Raw genomic sequence first — 17,648 nt, 5'->3', positions numbered from 1 at the left:
TGTGATAGTGGAGTGATCAGAGTCACAGTTCCATCAAATGTTGGCCTGAAGTTTTGCTAGTAGATTTTCTCCTAGTAGATTCACTTCACATCTAATTGAGAACGCATACTATAGTGGTAGACGTTGGGTCTTGTTCATGGGGTACTGGGGAGTATCAGTCTGAGCTGCTGATTTATGTTTTCCCTGTTCTTCATGGTCCTGTACTGCTATATCATCCTTATCCTCTTCTTCATTACTATTTGTAGTCCATTAACTATTGGAGCTAAAACGGCCGCTGGGACGGAAGTGCCATTACTTAAAATGGCCGCTTGAGAGGAGGTGACCTGACTTAAGATAGCTGCCGGGCCAGATGTGCCCTGAGTTAAGATGGCTGCTGAGCAGGAATTGGCATAGGGCATGCCATCTACATAAATGACAGGGCATAGGGCAGGACTGTGTGAGTTTGTTATATTACAGACAGAACAAGTGTCACGAAAGTCTGGATTCTACGTTTGATAGAATGCGCATGTCCAGTCCTTCGGAAAATATAGGGGTAGTCTCAACTCTATAGGTGGATCCAAGGAGGATCCCACCTTTTCAGGTACGGCTGCTGCAGCCGGTGCCATTTTCTCGGGCGATGGCTGATAAGTATAACATTCAGTAACATCATTATATTTCTCTATCCACATCTGTCTTTTCACTTTTCTTGTTATACTGTAAAAAACATCAGCGTCCTGTAAGGCTTCATGGTACCTAGGGCACTTCTTTCTATTCACCAACACATTTTTCAATTCCTTCTTATCTAACCTTCCTTTAGAGACTAATATCCCTGACAATTTGAGGAGGCTTTTGACATTTTTTTCACATCCTTAGCAACAGAAACTACTGCATCAGCACAATATTTCAAAGAGTAGGCAGGTCACTGACAGATCAGGGCCCTGTCATTTAAACAGGAGGATGACTAAGTGGCCAGAGCACCAAGAAAAGACCCTGCCCACAGGTCCGCCTCGGTGCACTGAGATAAGATTACAGTAAGAATTCAAACACAATAAACACAAAATGGATTTCATCACCGCAATTGTCATTTTATTGAGTATTGCAGCGCCACTATAGCCCTATTTGCACTCTACTTAGCAAAATCCTGCTGACAGGTTATCTTTAAGATTTTAATGGCAATAGCACATTAATGGACAAACTCACATCACATCAGCTTAATCAGCCTACACAAATTAACGCAATTGTATGTTTAACACAAAATAAAGTTTCTTGCAGAGTTTAATCCTAAACATCAACTATAGAAATAGTTATAACACATCATTAACATAATAGTGTGAACATGTGGCGCCCCTGAGGGTTCGACCGCCAGAGGGATGCTGCACTTCTTTAATGGAGTGTGGTGTTCCTCCTCTGAGGTAAGGCCAGTGTGATAGTCGTGACCTAACCTTTTGCATCCAACACCACACTTCTCCACCAGAGGGAGCTAGTATGCACTAGGTGCTGCTCCCCTGGTTACAGGGAGACTGGGGAACACAAAGTGGTAGGAACCAGTTAGTGGGTGAGGGTGGAGGACTTGCAAGTTAGTGACACTTTAAAATTCATATTTAATAAAGAGCCATCTTTGATCTTGGTCCAGAGTTCTTCTTCATTTTGGTGCAACCTGGCTAGTCGGCCTTGGTCGTGCTGTGCTGTCAAAAAATACTGTGTGTAATGTGACTTCCCTCCGGGAGCGCAGATCCTGTGTGGGCCTGCACCGGCTGGGACACAGCCCTCGTACCCTGGTCTTGGGACGAGAGGTAGGTTGTAGACATGGAATGTCTCAACCCGGCCAAGGACCAAGATCAAGAAGGCCCGGAGCTTAAGAGTGTGGCTCCACAGCAAATGGATCCCAGGCAGGATGCAGACAGAGCGGTGTACGCCACCTGTCCTCGCCATGCTGATATAGTCAGAGGGACTCCGGCTGCAAGAGGGGTACCGGCCCCCGACACCCGACATTGCTACTCCACGTCCTGGACGGGAAAGCCCGGTTAGGCCCAGAGGATCCCACCGGGTATCGGATGGAGGGGAATTGCCACCCGTACCCTTGTTCTGAGAGGAGCTCAGAGGGAGACCCGGCCTATCTACGTACACACGGACAGGAAAGGATTCGGTCTGTAGTTCAGGAACACTCTGTTGTAGGGTCGCGACTGAATGCTGGACTTACTCGGAGGTTGTCGGACCCCCGTCCCTGGTGACCGCAGGACTCCGCGAGGAGCAGGGAGTCGCCTTCCTTCTGCCATCTCTAAAGTGAGTAAAGCCTTGGAAGTTCACCCCTATGGTCTCTGGACTGTTTATTCTGCACTACACCATGAGATGCGGCGCCCGTCTCCCTCTACTACTACCCGCATCCTCCTGTCCCTCTACCCTGAGGCCTTGCTCCGCCTGTGGGGAGCGATAATAACTTTGGCCGCCATAACACCAAGCCTCAGTGGACTGTAGCAGCGCTGGTGGTCCTTCACCAGGCACCACAGTTGGCATAGTCGTTAATCAGCCACTCAACCCGGACAAGCCCACACCATCTCTTTCTAATGTGACGGCCCTGAGCACGGGTCAGGCCCGGGCCACGGCTGCATCCCACCTCTCCATCACAGGGCCCGACACCGAGTCCCCCAACACCCAGGGTAAAACACGGGCTTTTCGAGTAGAGGCGTCACAAACACATACTTTCATGTAGATCTCAAAGAGCCCAAACAGTTGTGTAATACTGTAGTATAGTTCTGTGTATTGTGCAGTGTAGTGTATTGTGTAGTATTGTGTAGTGCTTCTATAAAGACCTATGCTATATCCAAGAAATATTGTATGCATGATCTCCACCACAAACAGTTAGTAGTGTAAAAAATGCAAAAGCGAAATACAAGATAACCTGACCTTAATAAAAACTGGCAAAAACTCAATATAAGTAAGCCAAGTCATATTTCAAGTGATGACAGTGTCCAACATCATTCACATCTAAGGAGACTTTTTCTCCTTGCTGCACCTAATCCTGAAGGTATCAACACTCCCATTTTGTTTGTTAACAAGATGTTGCAAAGCTCCTGTTGGCTTTTGCTTTGAGAATTACATATGTCAGCTAGATGTTCCATAATTCTTGTTCTCATCTTCCGGGTCATTCATCCTATGAACTGTAGATTACATTGTGTGCACTCCAGTACATAGACCACATGTGTGGTATTACTATATTACAGTCTATGAGTTAATCTATGACTTTTTTATAATTGTTACAAGTAGCATGGCAAAATTCTCCTTTTTTATATATAGGCTGACCTTACATTTATGATAAATACATTTAAAGACACTCTTACATGCTAATCATGTCTCTGAATGCTGTACATATGAGGTAAACACTAGTGTTGAGCCACCCCCGTAGTGTTCGAGTTCGGTTCGGTTCGTCGAACACCCGTGTGTTCGCCGAACTGTTCGTCGAACTGTTCGTCGAACACCTTCGAACACCGTTAAAACCAATGGCAGGCAAACAAAAACACATAGAAACACATAGAAAACACCTTCAAAGGTGTCCAAAAGCTGACAAACTGCTCAGAAGACATAACTAACACATGGAAAAGTGACAAGTACATATAGTCATGCGAAAATAAAAGAGGTGGAGGAGTAAAAGGAGGGGGAGACACAGATATAGGCATGTCATGCCCTTCTAAAATCCAAAAAGTGAGAAGCCGACACGGCCAGTCCGCTCCTGCCCGTGCCACCTCCCTGTCGCCGGGTTTGTGCCAGAGCCGCGGTGAACCCTGATGGCCAGCCCCCCTCTCCCAATACTGGTGCCTGTCCGCTGGTGGGTCGAGCGAGCCCCCCTGTGGTGGAGGCAGCTCTAAGCTTTTTAATTTAAATTGTCTCTCTAATTTGAATGAATACACTTTAAATCCATTTACAAGGATCTATTGGAGGGCAAGTCTCATGCCAGCAGCCGCGTAATTCCAGCTCCAGTAGCGTCCACTAAAGCTGCTGCAGTTAAAAAGCTTTTATAAGGATCGAGCTCGGCTGTCCACCGCAAGGCATCCTACTGCCAGTCCCAGCCCCTATGCCTTGGGGTGCCTCCTGATGCTCTTCACTGAGTATCCCATGGTCCCGAAGCATTTCCTTTGAAAAAATTAAGTGTCTAAACTACAGGTGGTGTAGCTTGCTTAACAGCTGGGATAATCCGCTGACTAGCAGACACTGCTACTAGGCACAAAGTATTTCCTGGGCTAGATGCAGTTAAAAATTTGTAAGTAGATACTCTCGTTGGATGCTGAGAAAGCATTCCATAGAGTCTCCTGGCACGCCATATATGATTCTCTTAAAAAGCTTGGGGTAGGGGTCTAGGGGACCCTTTTATAGCCAAAATCACGGCCCTGTATCACAATACGTCACCTAGGCTGAAGATAAATGGAACTGTAGCACCCTGAGGGCTCGGTTGCTACAGAGGTATTGCACCTCACCCAGAGGTGTGATATCTCACTCTCAGGTAAGGATGGAGTGTGGATCAGGACCCGACACCTGCATGCATTACACCACATTGCCGTGGGGCAGGGCGACCAATATGCCTCTGAGATGGGCACGACAGTCCCTATCCCTGGCTGGAGTGGGGGGAGGGAACACTGAGGAAGGGGAACCCTGTAGTGCAGGAGCAGGGAGGAAGCAGTTCCTGGGTGCATTGAGAAGGGAGTATAAAAGGTGGGCACCATCTTAATTCAGTGCAGAGAAGTCTGAGCAGAAGTGGCAGGGAGCAGGGGCTCTGCATGAGCTCTGCTCCGGAGGCGGGCCTAGTAACAGAGGCCCAGGCCTGGAAGAGGGAGAAGGAAGGAAGAGGAGCGGAGAAGGCTCCAGGAACGAGGAATGAAGGGATCCCAGGGGTGCGGACGGGCGAGTCGCCACCGCACGCCCGAATCCACCTGCGTGGAGGGGTCAGGCCAAAGGGGGAGACCGGTCCCCGAACTAGTGGAGGCAGGAAACGACCCTCAGTTATTAACCGGAGGCTCTGACATTTTATGTGGCGCAGCCCCTCGCTACACCCGCTAGGAAGGCACCACATAGGGTCAGGGAAACTGGCGCCAAGTTTACCAAGAGGAGGCCCGAGGCAGCCGGACAGAAGTGTTGGTAAGAAAGGCCAGACAAAGGACACACAAAGGGGGTCCTGTGAAGTGCTCCAAAGTTATCTGGGAGTTGTCTGAGCCCCTCACCTGGTGAGCACAGTACGACGTGGGCAGCCGTTACCTGCAGACGTGGTCTGGATAATAAGAACTGTGAGTAAAGGCCCTGAACTGCATCACTGACTCCGTGTCGTTACTGCTGCTGCCCTGCACCATCACCCCCATCCTCCGCATACACTGCCCTGAGGCTATACTCCTCCCGTGGGGAGTTATGCTATGCTCTGCTGCACCCACAACACCAGCCTCAGCGGTCTGCCCTGGAGCGGCGGTTCACTCTGACCGCAATCCACGGGTGGCGTAGTCGGACATTTAAACATCAAAACCACATAAATAGTTCCGCCACTGGTTTGACCGCCCTGAGCCACGGAACCGGGTCGCCGCCACGAAGACTACAACCACCAGCATCCACCAAAAAGGGTCCGGCTCCGGGTGTCCCAAGGCCCAGGGGGTGCGTCAGAACATTTTCATCACCTTTCACAATCACCAATGGGACAAGGCAGTGATGTCCTCTGTCCCCTCTCTTATACATCCTAGTGACGGAGCACCTGCTCTCATCAATTCGCCATAACCCCAATATTAGGTGGATTGAGGTGGGAGGCACCGAGTACAAGTGCTCTCTATTTGCTGATGATGTCCTAGTATATATCACTCAATCACATATATCCATCCATGCTGTTATGGCTGAAATAGATCACTTTGTTACATGGTAAAATTTTAAAATTAATGCAGCGAAGTCTGAGGCCCTCGATGTCTCCCTCCCCAAATCCATATAGGATTCCATCCAGTCCAACTTTCCCTTTGCCTGGCCCTCACAGGGTATCAAATACTTAGGAATTCCTATTCATAGAGACCTCTCCCATCTATGTTATCTTAATTTTGGGCCCTTTATTGAACAACTCCATACAGACCACGGTTGGCAAGTTAGAACTGTAAGATTCACTACGTGAACCACTGGTGTTTTGTGGAAAAGCACATGTACACTGCGTTCCAAATTATTATGCAAAAAGTGTTTAGGAGTGATAAGGGAAGAATTTGTTTGTTTGTCAGTTAAACTCATTGATGGTGATGTGTGTCAGGGCTCTTTATATCACTGTAAGCAATTGCAGACACCTGTGCTAATTAGTTTGGCAGGTGTGTCCAATGAAAGGCAAGACTACTTAAGAAGGCTCTCTCACATTATTAAGCAGCCTACATTTTCTGCCAAAATGGGAAAGAAAAAGGATGTGTCGGCTGCTGAGAAGCAACAAATTGTGGAGTGTTTAGGTCAAGGCATGACTACAATCAACATTGTGCGATGATCAGGATGAAGTGTCTTGGCAATCAAGAAGTATGTAGCTGATTCACAGTACACACGTGTGCATGCTGATAAGGGCAAATTGAGGACTCTTTCCTACAGGCAATTACGTCAGGTTGAAAGAGTAGCGGCAAAAAAGCCTTGTCATAGCAGCAGACAAGTTTTTGAAGCTGCTTGTGCCTCCAACGTCCCCCGAACAACAAGATGCAGGGTCCTTCAGAGGTTTGCAGCTGTGCATGCGCCATCCTGTCGACCTCCTCTATCCACTTCACACAAGCAGAAACGGCTCCAGTGGGCCAAACATTACATGAAGACTGATTTCAAAACTGTTTTGTTCATGGATGAGTGCCGTGCAGCGCTCGATGGTCCAGATGGATTGAGTGGAGGATGGCTGGTTGATGGACACCCCACACAAACACGGCTACAGCGCCAACAAGGAGGAGGTGGAGTAATGTTTTGGGCTGGAATCATGGGGAGAGAGATTGTCGGCCCCTTTAGGATCCCTGAAGGCGCTAAAGATGAACTCCATAATGTATGTGGATTTTCTCAAACAGCACTTCCTGCCATGGTTCAAGAAGAAGAACCGTGTATTTCACAGCAAGATCATTTTTCTGCATGATAATGCACCATCTCATGCTGCACATAAAACATCTGCATCTCTGGCTGATATGGGCATAAAAGGGGACAAACTTATGGTGTGACCCCCATGCTCCCCTGACCTCTACCCCATTCAGAACCTTTGGAGCATCATTAAAAGGAGTGTCTATGATGGCGGGAGGCAGTTCACATCTAAGCAACAGCTCTGGGAGGGTATTCTGTCCTCATGCAAAACAATTGAAGCAGAAACCATCCAAAACCTGACAAATTCAATGGACGAGAGAGTTCAGAAGCTCCTTTCGAACAAGGGGTCCGATGTGAAAATGTAACATCACCTAGAATAAAGTTTTGAGTTGAAAACTGTTTGATTTCAGTTTCTAACAACCTGCTAATGCTTATAATTTCAAAAATGACCATTTTTTTGGTCTTTATTAAAATGAAAAGGTTGATCGAAAAGTTTGGGGGATCTAAGAGTGTGGCAACCCAGTAGTCATGATTACTTCGAATTCTGACAATATGAGGGTCATGTTGCAGGTAGTGCAGCAAGACGGCACTTATGTGTCTTGCGCATCTCGGAGCCCCAAAATTATTTTCCGGACTAGATGCAGCTAAAAATTATTATTAATTTTAAATCTGGTGGAGCTTAGTATAGATGGCCTAATAGGATCAGTGCTGCACACTGCTACAAAGCCCAAATTATTTTCCAGCCAAGATACAGATAAACATGATTAGTAATTTTAAATCTGGTGGAGCTTATTATAGATGGCCTAATAGAATCAGTGCTGCACACTGCTACAAAGCCCAAATTATTTTCCAGCCAAGATACAGATAAACATGATTATTAATTTGAAAGCTTAAAACGGTTGGTAGGGTGATTTTAACCAATCATCAAGCTTTTACTCTCCCCAGGATGACACAGGGGTAGAAAAGTCGTTTCGGATCCATGATTTGTTCATCTTTATAAACGTGAGTCTGTCTACATTATCAGTGGAGAGCCGCGTGCGCTTATCTGTCAGCACACCACCAGCAGCGCTGAACACATGTTCAGACAGAACGCTGGCTGCGGGGCATGACAAGATCTCCAAGGCGTAAGTGGCTAGCTCCGGCCATTTATCCAGATTGGAAGCCCAAAAAGAGCAAGGGTCCAGTGACACAGTCATGGCTTCAATGTTTACTTGGAGATACTCCTGTACCATCGTCTCTAGGCGTTGACTATGTGTCAGACTTCTTGTCTCCTGTGGCCTTGCAAAGGATGGGCTAAAAAAGTGGTGAAATGATTCCGCAAAATTGATGTTACCAGCAGATACTGTGGTTCTGTTACGGTTTGAGTGCTGAACACTTGACGGTCCCACGGTTGGCAAGTTGGAACTGTGAGATTCACTACGTGCACCACTGGTATTTTGTGGAAAAGCACATGTAAGATTCTGCAACAGTCTCTGCTGATACTCCTGCATGCGTGCATCCCTTTCTATGGCAGGAATAATTTCTGCAAATTTACTTTTGTACCGGGGATCTAACAGTGTGGCAACCCAGTAGTCAGGATTATTTCTAATTCTCACAATTCGAGGGTCATGTTGCAGGTAGTGCAGCAAGAAGGCACTCATGTGTGTTGCGCATCCAGGAGCACCAAGTCCCTGTTGTGTTGGTGGCGAGGTAACAATCATGCTTCCTTCCTCTGTCCTCTCCCCCCAACCTCGCACAACAGAAATGTGATCAAGGTCTCCCTCATCTGATGAGTCTTCCATCAGTTCGTCCTCCACTTCTTCCTGGGCTCCTGCACCTTCCTCACTAGTTTGTCTGCTACCATGCGCCCTGGTAAAACCATCTCCCCCACCCTCACATGCCTGCCGCCTTGGTGCTGCCGACCGTCTGGACCTTGCAGATGTTAGCCCTTCCGCATACAACTCCTCCTCCTCTACTTCCTCCACCTCCTCTTGTGCCACCACCTGACTCCGAATTCTGTTTAACATGTGCTCCAGCATGTAAATCACCGGAATAGTCATGCTGATAATGGCATCGTCAGCACTAAACATCTTCGTCGCCATTTCAAAACTGTGCAGAAGGGTGCATAGGTCCCTGATCTGAGACCACTCCTCCAGCGTGATTTGCCCCACCTCTGAATCTCGTTGGCCCAGGCTATACATCAGAACGTATTGCACCAGGGCTTGTCGGTGCTGCCACAGTCGCTGCAACATGTGCAGAGTTGAATTCCACCGGGTAGGCACATCGCATTTTAGCCGGTGAAGTGGCAGGCCCAACGACTTCTGTAGAGATGTAAGTCGCTGAGCTGCGGGATGCGAACGGCGGAAGTGAGCACACAGCGACCGTGCCCTCTGCAGAAGGCCATCTAGTCTGGGATAGTGGGCTAAAAATTGCTGGACAACCAGGTTCAACACGTGAGCCATACAAGGCACGTGTGTGACATTGCCCCGGCGAAGGGCCGCACCCAGGTTTGCAGCATTGTCGCACACGGCCTTCCCTGGTTTCAGGTCCAGTGGAGACAACCATTCATGAAATTGGTTCTCCAGAGCTGACCACAACTCCTCAGCTGTGTGACTCACATTTCCCAGACATTTCAATGTAAAAACCGCCTGATGACGTTGAGCCCTACTGCCAGCATAGTAAGGAGGTGTGCAGGATCCCTTCTGCGCAGTTAGAAAGCTTGTGGCATGACCAGACAGGCTTTGGGTGCAGGTGGAGGACCGAGAGGAGGTTGACGAGGCAGAAGCAGTGGAGGAACTTTGACATAAAGAGGATTGACGCACAACTCGTGGGGACGGCAAGACTTGGACAGCAGCCCCTTGTCCTGCTGTCACCATAGTTACCCAGTGCCCAGTCAGCGACATGTAATGCCCCTGTCCATGCCTACTCGTCCAAGTGTCTGTGGTGAAATGCACCCTGTTACACACAGAGTTTCTCAAAGAAGCAGTGATGTTGTGTGCGACATGCTGGTGGAGCGCAGGCACACCTTTCTTTGAGAAGTAGTGCCGACTGGGCATCTGGTACTGGGGCACTGCGACGGACATAAGGTCTTGAAAATCCTCTGTGTCCACCAGGCAGAAAGGCAGCATTTCTGTAGCCAAGAGCTTGCAGATGGTGAAATTCAACCTCTTAGCTTTCTCATGGCTAGGAGGAAATGGTCTTTTACTTGTCCACATCTGAGGGACCGAGGGCTGGCTATTGTGCTTAGACGGGGTTGATAAGGGTGTCCCCGGCAAACTGCCGGTCTGTGAGGAAGATGCAGGCGGACATGTTAGGTTGCCTTGATCCAAAGGTGGTGCTATCGATGTCGGACAGCGCTCAACACCAGCTGGTGTTACCACCTCCAAAGAAAATGATGACCTGCCAATCACGCTGGCTGTTGCGGGTAAAGAGGTGGCAGGTCTGCGCCCCAAAACAGGTGTGACTGCTGTCCCCCCAGTCACAGAGGATGAAGAGGCCGCGGATGCACAAGATATGGCAGACGGTGGTTGGCCCGGCCGGCTAGGCCGCATTGTAGCACACTGAGCTTCCCACTGCAACTTATGCTTCATGTCCATGTGCCGGTTCATGCATGAAGTACTCAAACTATGTATTTTTTGGCCTCTACTTAGCTTTTGCTGACAAATGTTACAGATAACACGAGTTGGGTCATCTTTATCGATCTGAAAAAATGCCCAGGCTATGCAAGGCTTAGCACCCATGCGACCTGAAGAGCCACCACGACTTGTGGTGAGAGGCAGAGTTGTGTTTGAGGATGCAGTTGTTGACGTGCTTCCAGTACTACGTCTCTGTCCAGGAAGGCGCAACCTGACCTCGTCGTCACTAGCATCTTCCTCCACCTCCTCTGCTGACCTCATCTCTTGGCTGACTGTGGGTTGACAGTAAGTGGGATCTCCGACCTCATCATCATCACCCTGTGCGTTATCACACCCGTCGTCCTCAGAGCCAACCTGTTCCTGCCCTGACAAAAAACTAAAGTTGTCGCTCCAATCAGGTATTTGAGTCTTATCATCGTCTTCCTCATTGTCTCCACCAACAGGAGTTACAGTTTGGGAATGAGGGTCTACATTATTGTCAGAACCTTCTGCGTCTGGTCCTGGATCCGACTCATAAAGATTCTGGGCATCAGTGCAGATCATTTCCTCGTCTGGATTCACAGAAGCGCTGGAGTCGACCTCTGATTCCCAGGCTATAGTATGAGTAAACAGCTCTGCAGACTCAACCATCTGTTCTACCTCATACTCAGACGGGCAGCTGGAGATTTGGGAGCTGTGAGGAAGCAAGTGCAGTTTGGGTGACACCTTTGAGGACTGGAGTATTTGTGATGTTGAAGTTGATGTGGAGGAGAGCCCACTTAAAGGAGCACTTGATATCCGTTGAAGCAACTGCTGTTTTTGTGCCTCATCTGGAATTTGTAGTGATTGGCGTGGCCGTAAGAAAGGGATCTTCTCACATTGTCCGCTAAAAGAAGTAGACATTTTAGTTTGGCTGGAAGATGGTCTTTCTTCTGCACCTACCCCACGGACACAACCTTTTTACCCCTTCCCAACACGCCTATTCCCCTTTCCACCAGCAGCAGGCCTTTTTCCACTCATTTTGGTGGTTAACTGATTCACAACTCTGGAGTTGTTTGCACAAAAAAACAATGGATGGTAACCGAGCAGAGCTGAGTGGCCAAACTGTGGTATTAGGCCAAAACTATTGGCTGGGTTAGATGCAGAAAAAAATTATTTTGAATTTGCAACCTGATGGAGGTCAGTATAGATGGACTAATAGACCAAGTCCCACACACCGCTAGAAGCCCAAATATTTTTTCAGAGCTAGATGCAGAAAAAAATTATATTCAATTTGCAACCTGCTGGAGGTCAGTATAGAAGGACTAATAGAACAAGTCCCACACACTGCTAGAAGCCCAAATATTTTTTCAGAGCTAAATGAAGAAAAAAATTATTTTTAATTTGCAACCTGATGGAGGTCAGTATAGATGGACTAATAGACCAAGTCCCACACACTGCTAGAAGCCCAAATATTTTTTCAGAGCTAGATGCAGAAAATTTTTTTATTCAATTTGCAACCTGATGGAGGTCAGTATAGATGGACTAATAGACCAAGTCCCACACACCGCTAGAAGCCCAAATATTTTTTCAGAGCTAGATGCAGAAAAAAATTATATTCAATTTGCAACCTGCTGGAGGTCAGTATAGAAGGACTAATAGAACAAGTCCCACACACTGCTAGAAGCCCAAATATTTTTTCAGAGCTAGATGCAGAAAAAAATTATATTCAATTTGCAACCTGCTGTAGGTCAGTATAGAAGGACTAATAGAACAAGTCCCACACACTGCTAGAAGCCCAAATATTTTTTCAGAGCTAGATGCAGAAAAAAATATTTTTAATTTGCAACCTGATGGAGGTCAGTAGAGATGGACTAATAGACCAAGTCCCACACACCGCTAGAAGCCCAAATATTTTTTCAGAGCTAGATGCAGAAAAAAATTATATTCAATTTGCAACCTGCTGGAGGTCAGTATAGAAGGACTAATAGAACAAGTCCCACACACTGCTAGAAGCTCAAATATTTTTTCAGAGCTAAATGAAGAAAAAAATTATTTTTAATTTGCAACCTGATGGAGGTCAGTATAGATGGACTAATAGACCAAGTCCCACACACTGCTAGAAGCCCAAATATTTTTTCAGAGCTAGATGCAGAAATTTTTTTTATTCAATTTGCAACCTGATGGAGGTCAGTATAGATGGACTAATAGACCAAGTCCCACACACCGCTAGAAGCCCAAATATTTTTTCAGAGCTAGATGCAGAAAAAAATTATATTCAATTTGCAACATGCTGGAGGTCAGTATAGAAGGACTAATAGAACAAGTTCCACACACTGCTTGAAGCCCAAATATTTTTTCAGAGCTAGATGCAGAAAAAAATTATATTCAATTTGCAAACTGCTGGAGGTCAGTATAGAAGGACTAATAGAACAAGTCCCACACACTGCTAGAAGCCCAAATATTTTTTCAGAGCTAGATGCAGAAAAAAATTATTTTTAATTTGCAACCTGATGGAGGTCAGTAGAGATGGACTAATAGACCAAGTCCCACACACTGCTAGAAGCCCAAATATTTTTTCAGAGCTAGATGCAGAAATTTTTTTTATTCAATTTGCAACCTGATGGAGGTCAGTATAGATGGACTAATAGACCAAGTCTCACACACCGCTAGAAGCCCAAATATTTTTTCAGAGCTAGATGCAGAAAAAAATTATATTCAATTTGCAACCTGCTGGAGGTCAGTATAGAAGGACTAATAGAACAAGTCCCACACACTGCTAGAAGCCCAAATATTTTTTCAGAGCTAGATGCAGAAAAAAATTATATTCAATTTGCAACCTGCTGGAGGTCAGTATAGAAGGACTAATAGAACAAGTCCCACACACTGCTAGAAGCCCAAATATTTTTTCAGAGCTAGATGCAGAAAAAAATTATTTTTAATTTGCAACCTGATGGAGGTCAGTAGAGATGGACTAATAGACTAAGTCCCACACACCGCTAGAAGCCCAAATATTTTTTCAGAGCTAGATGCAGAAAAAAATTATATTCAATTTGCAACCTGCTGGATGTCAGTATAGAAGGACTAATAGAACAAGTCCCACGCACTGCTAGAAGCCCAAATATTTTTTCAGAGCTAGATGCAGAAAAAAATTATATTCAATTTGCAACCTGCTGGAGGTCAGTATAGAAGGACTAATAGAACAAGTCCCACACACTGCTAGAAGCCCAAATATTTTTTCAGAGCTAGATGCAGAAAAAAATTATTTTTAATTTGCAACCTGATGGAGGTCAGTAGAGATGGACTAATAGAACAAGTCCCACACACTGCTAGAAGCCCAAATATTTTTTCAGAGCTAGATGCAGAATATTTTTTTATTCAATTTGCAACCTGATGGAGGTCAGTATAGATGGACTAATAGACCAAGTCCCACACACCGCTAGAAGCCCAAATATTTTTTCAGAGCTAGATGCAGAAAAAAATTATATTCAATTTGCAACCTGCTGGAGGTCAGTATAGAAGGACTAATAGAACAAGTCCCACACACTGCTAGAAGCCCAAATATTTTTTCAGAGCTAGATGCAGAAAAAAATTATTTTTAATTTGCAACCTGATGGAGGTCAGTAGAGATGGACTAATAGACCAAGTCCCACACACTGCTAGAAGCCCAAATATTTTTTCAGAGCTAGATGCAGAAATTTTTTTTATTCAATTTGCAACCTGATGGAGGTCAGTATAGATGGACTAATAGACCAAGTCTCACACACCGCTAGAAGCCCAAATATTTTTTCAGAGCTAGATGCAGAAAAAAATTATATTCAATTTGCAACCTGCTGGAGGTCAGTATAGAAGGACTAATAGAACAAGTCCCACACACTGCTAGAAGCCCAAATATTTTTTCAGAGCTAGATGCAGAAAAAAATTATATTCAATTTGCAACCTGCTGGAGGTCAGTATAGAAGGACTAATAGAACAAGTCCCACACACTGCTAGAAGCCCAAATATTTTTTCAGAGCTAGATGCAGAAAAAAATTATTTTTAATTTGCAACCTGATGGAGGTCAGTAGAGATGGACTAATAGACTAAGTCCCACACACCGCTAGAAGCCCAAATATTTTTTCAGAGCTAGATGCAGAAAAAAATTATATTCAATTTGCAACCTGCTGGATGTCAGTATAGAAGGACTAATAGAACAAGTCCCACACACTGCTAGAAGCCCAAATATTTTTTCAGAGCTAGATGCAGAAAAAAATTATATTCAATTTGCAACCTGCTGGAGGTCAGTATAGAAGGACTAATAGAACAAGTCCCACACACTGCTAGAAGCCCAAATATTTTTTCAGAGCTAGATGCAGAAAAAAATTATTTTGAATTTGCAACCTGATGGAGGTCAGTAGAGATGGACTAATAGAACAAGTCCCACACACTGCTAGAAGCCCAAATATTTTTTCAGAGCTAGATGCAGAAATTTTTTTTATTCAATTTGCAACCTGATGGAGGTCAGTATAGATGGACTAATAGACCAAGTCCCACACACCGCTAGAAGCCCAAATATTTTTTCAGAGCTAGATGCAGAAAAAAATTATATTCAATTTGCAACCTGCTGGAGGTCAGTATAGAAGGACTAATAGAACAAGTCCCACACACTGCTAGAAGCCCAAATATTTTTTCAGAGCTAAATGAAGAAAAAAATTATTTTTAATTTGCAACCTGATGGAGGTCAGTATAGATGGACTAATAGACCAAGTCCCACACACTGCTAAAAGCCCAAATATTTTTTCAGAGCTAGATGCAGAAATTTTTTTTATTCAATTTGCAACCTGATGGAGGTCAGTATAGATGGACTAATAGACCAAGTCCCACACACTGCTAGAAGCCCAAATATTTTTTCAGAGCTAGATGCAGAAATTTTTTTTATTCAATTTGCAACCTGATGGAGGTCAGTATAGATGGACTAATAGACCAAGTCCCACACACTGCTAGAAGCCCAAATATTTTTTCAGAGCTAGATGCAGAATTTTTTTTTATTCAATTTGCAACCTGATGGAGGTCAGTATAGATGGACTAATAGACCAAGTCCCACACACTGCTAGAAGCCCAAATATTTTTTCAGAGCTAGATGCAGAAAAAAATTATTTTTAATTTGCAACCTGATGGAGGTCAGTATAGATGGACTAATAGACCAAGTCCCACACACCGCTAGAAGCCCAAATATTTTTTTCAGAGCTAGATGCAGAAAAAAATTATATTCAGTTTGCAACCTGATGGAGGTCAGTATAGATGGATTAATAGAACAAGACCCACACACAGCTAGAAGCCCAATATTTTTTCAGCGGTAGATGCAGAAAAAAATATATTCAGTTTGCAACCTGATGGAGGTCAGTATAGATGGACTAATAGAATGATGCTATGCCCAAAAGATTTTACTTCACTAGGTGCAGTAAAAAAATTGGTATTCTATACACAGGTGGTATATCTTGCAACACAGATAGGCTACTCCACTGACTAACACACTCTGCAATAGGCCAAAAAGGATTAGCTTTGCTAGATTCAGCCAAATGCTGTGAAAAAAACTTGCACAGCACTGGCACAGACCTGCCTGGCAAAAACTGATAGGAACTGATGTAACCGAGTCCTGAAAAGGACTCCAATTACAATTAGTCTTTACTCCCACAACCTATCTATTTAAGAGCACAGACCTCCCTGATAAAAGTCGTAGGAAATGCTGTAACCTAGTCCTTAAAAGGACTGCAATCACAACTATTCCCTACTCCCAAGCTATCTGTATATTTGTGCGAAAATTGGCTTGAAATTAACAAGGTATAGCGCACACAGCAACAGCGGTGCCGTCTAACACGCAGCTGCAGCAGTGAGAAAATGGTGGCGACGTGGAAAATGGCTTGGTCTTATAGGGCAAGGACATGTGACATACACTGCCAATGACACATGCCCTTGCTTGTGTGAAAAAAAGCACTTCGCTCCGTGTGTGCGCTGCTGATAGGCTGACAGATTGCACCTCCCCACTGCAAATGCGGGAAAGAGAAAAAAAAATGGAGATCTTCATTGTTCCTGCAGAGATCCATCCCCTGCCCCTCCCCCCACCCCGCTGTACACTCAAACTGCGTATTAACATTAATTTTCATCATTGCTGAGAAAAAATCCAGTTATGATTTTGGTGCACGAACAGTTATCGAACATAACCTCGAACAGCCGAATTTTTCTCAAATTGTTCGTGTTCGCCGACCGGCTCGAACACCGCCCAAAACAGCTCGAATTTGAGATTGGCGAACAGTTCGAGTAGAACAACGCTCATCTCTAGTAAACACCGAGGGAGATAATGTACTTCCCAAAGTGACCAGTGACCTCTCTTCCAGATATAAATTGTCATCCTTCATTAAGTCTTCTTTTTGCTTTATCAATCTGATCTTATATTTTTTATAATATTGACTTTCTCTGAAAACTATATTGAAGTACTATGTCACAAAAGTAACATTGTTGGTTATTTTTCTTGACATGCTTTGTGTAAAATAGATTGCTTGATCTCAGTGGGAGAAAGAAAATAATAATCTTGTAGTTATGATGCTTTTTAATGGCTAACAAAAATAAAATAAGTGATGTTACAAGGCAAGCTTTCTAGATTACTTTGACCATGCAAAGGCATGACATAATAAATGGACATTTAAAAAAACAAACAAACTGAGCTCAGAGAATGTATCCTTCATTAGCTTAGAAAAGTGGTGTGAAAGTTTTATTGTCCCAGACCTGGTGCCCTCACTGTCTCTGGAACAGATTCAAATTTTGTTGTAAGACATAAATCCTTGTGATAGATTTAGTCTTTTGTGGAGGGTATCAAAACAGCCATACATTTGTGTTCACAGACCCTTCGGTCATTTTGTGATTTGAAGTTGCCTTTTAATATAACAATTTTCATATTTTTTTATGTTGTGTCCTGGATCATAGAAATGTTTAGCCACATTTTTTCGTTTGTTATCGTGTGGTGATGAGATCTCATCCCCGCTCTCAGCTTCTGTCCTAATTCTCCAACATAGATACCCCCAGTAG

General features: G+C 44.9%; 1 protein-coding gene across 2 annotated transcripts in view; it reads left to right on the top strand.

Moving 5' to 3' along the window:
* The window catches only part of SPON1 (spondin 1), a 1,048,567-nt gene that overhangs the window by 1,019,118 nt on the left and 11,801 nt on the right, over positions 1 to 17,648 (top strand). The gene's annotated exons all lie outside the window — the stretch shown is intronic.

Source organism: Phyllobates terribilis, unplaced genomic scaffold (genome assembly GCF_046119375.1).
Source record: "Phyllobates terribilis strain yellow unplaced genomic scaffold, ASM4611937v1 Scaffold_75__1_contigs__length_6962009, whole genome shotgun sequence".
In the NCBI taxonomy this organism is placed as follows: domain Eukaryota; kingdom Metazoa; phylum Chordata; class Amphibia; order Anura; family Dendrobatidae; genus Phyllobates; species Phyllobates terribilis.
This window is presented reverse-complemented; position numbering and strand designations above follow the sequence as displayed.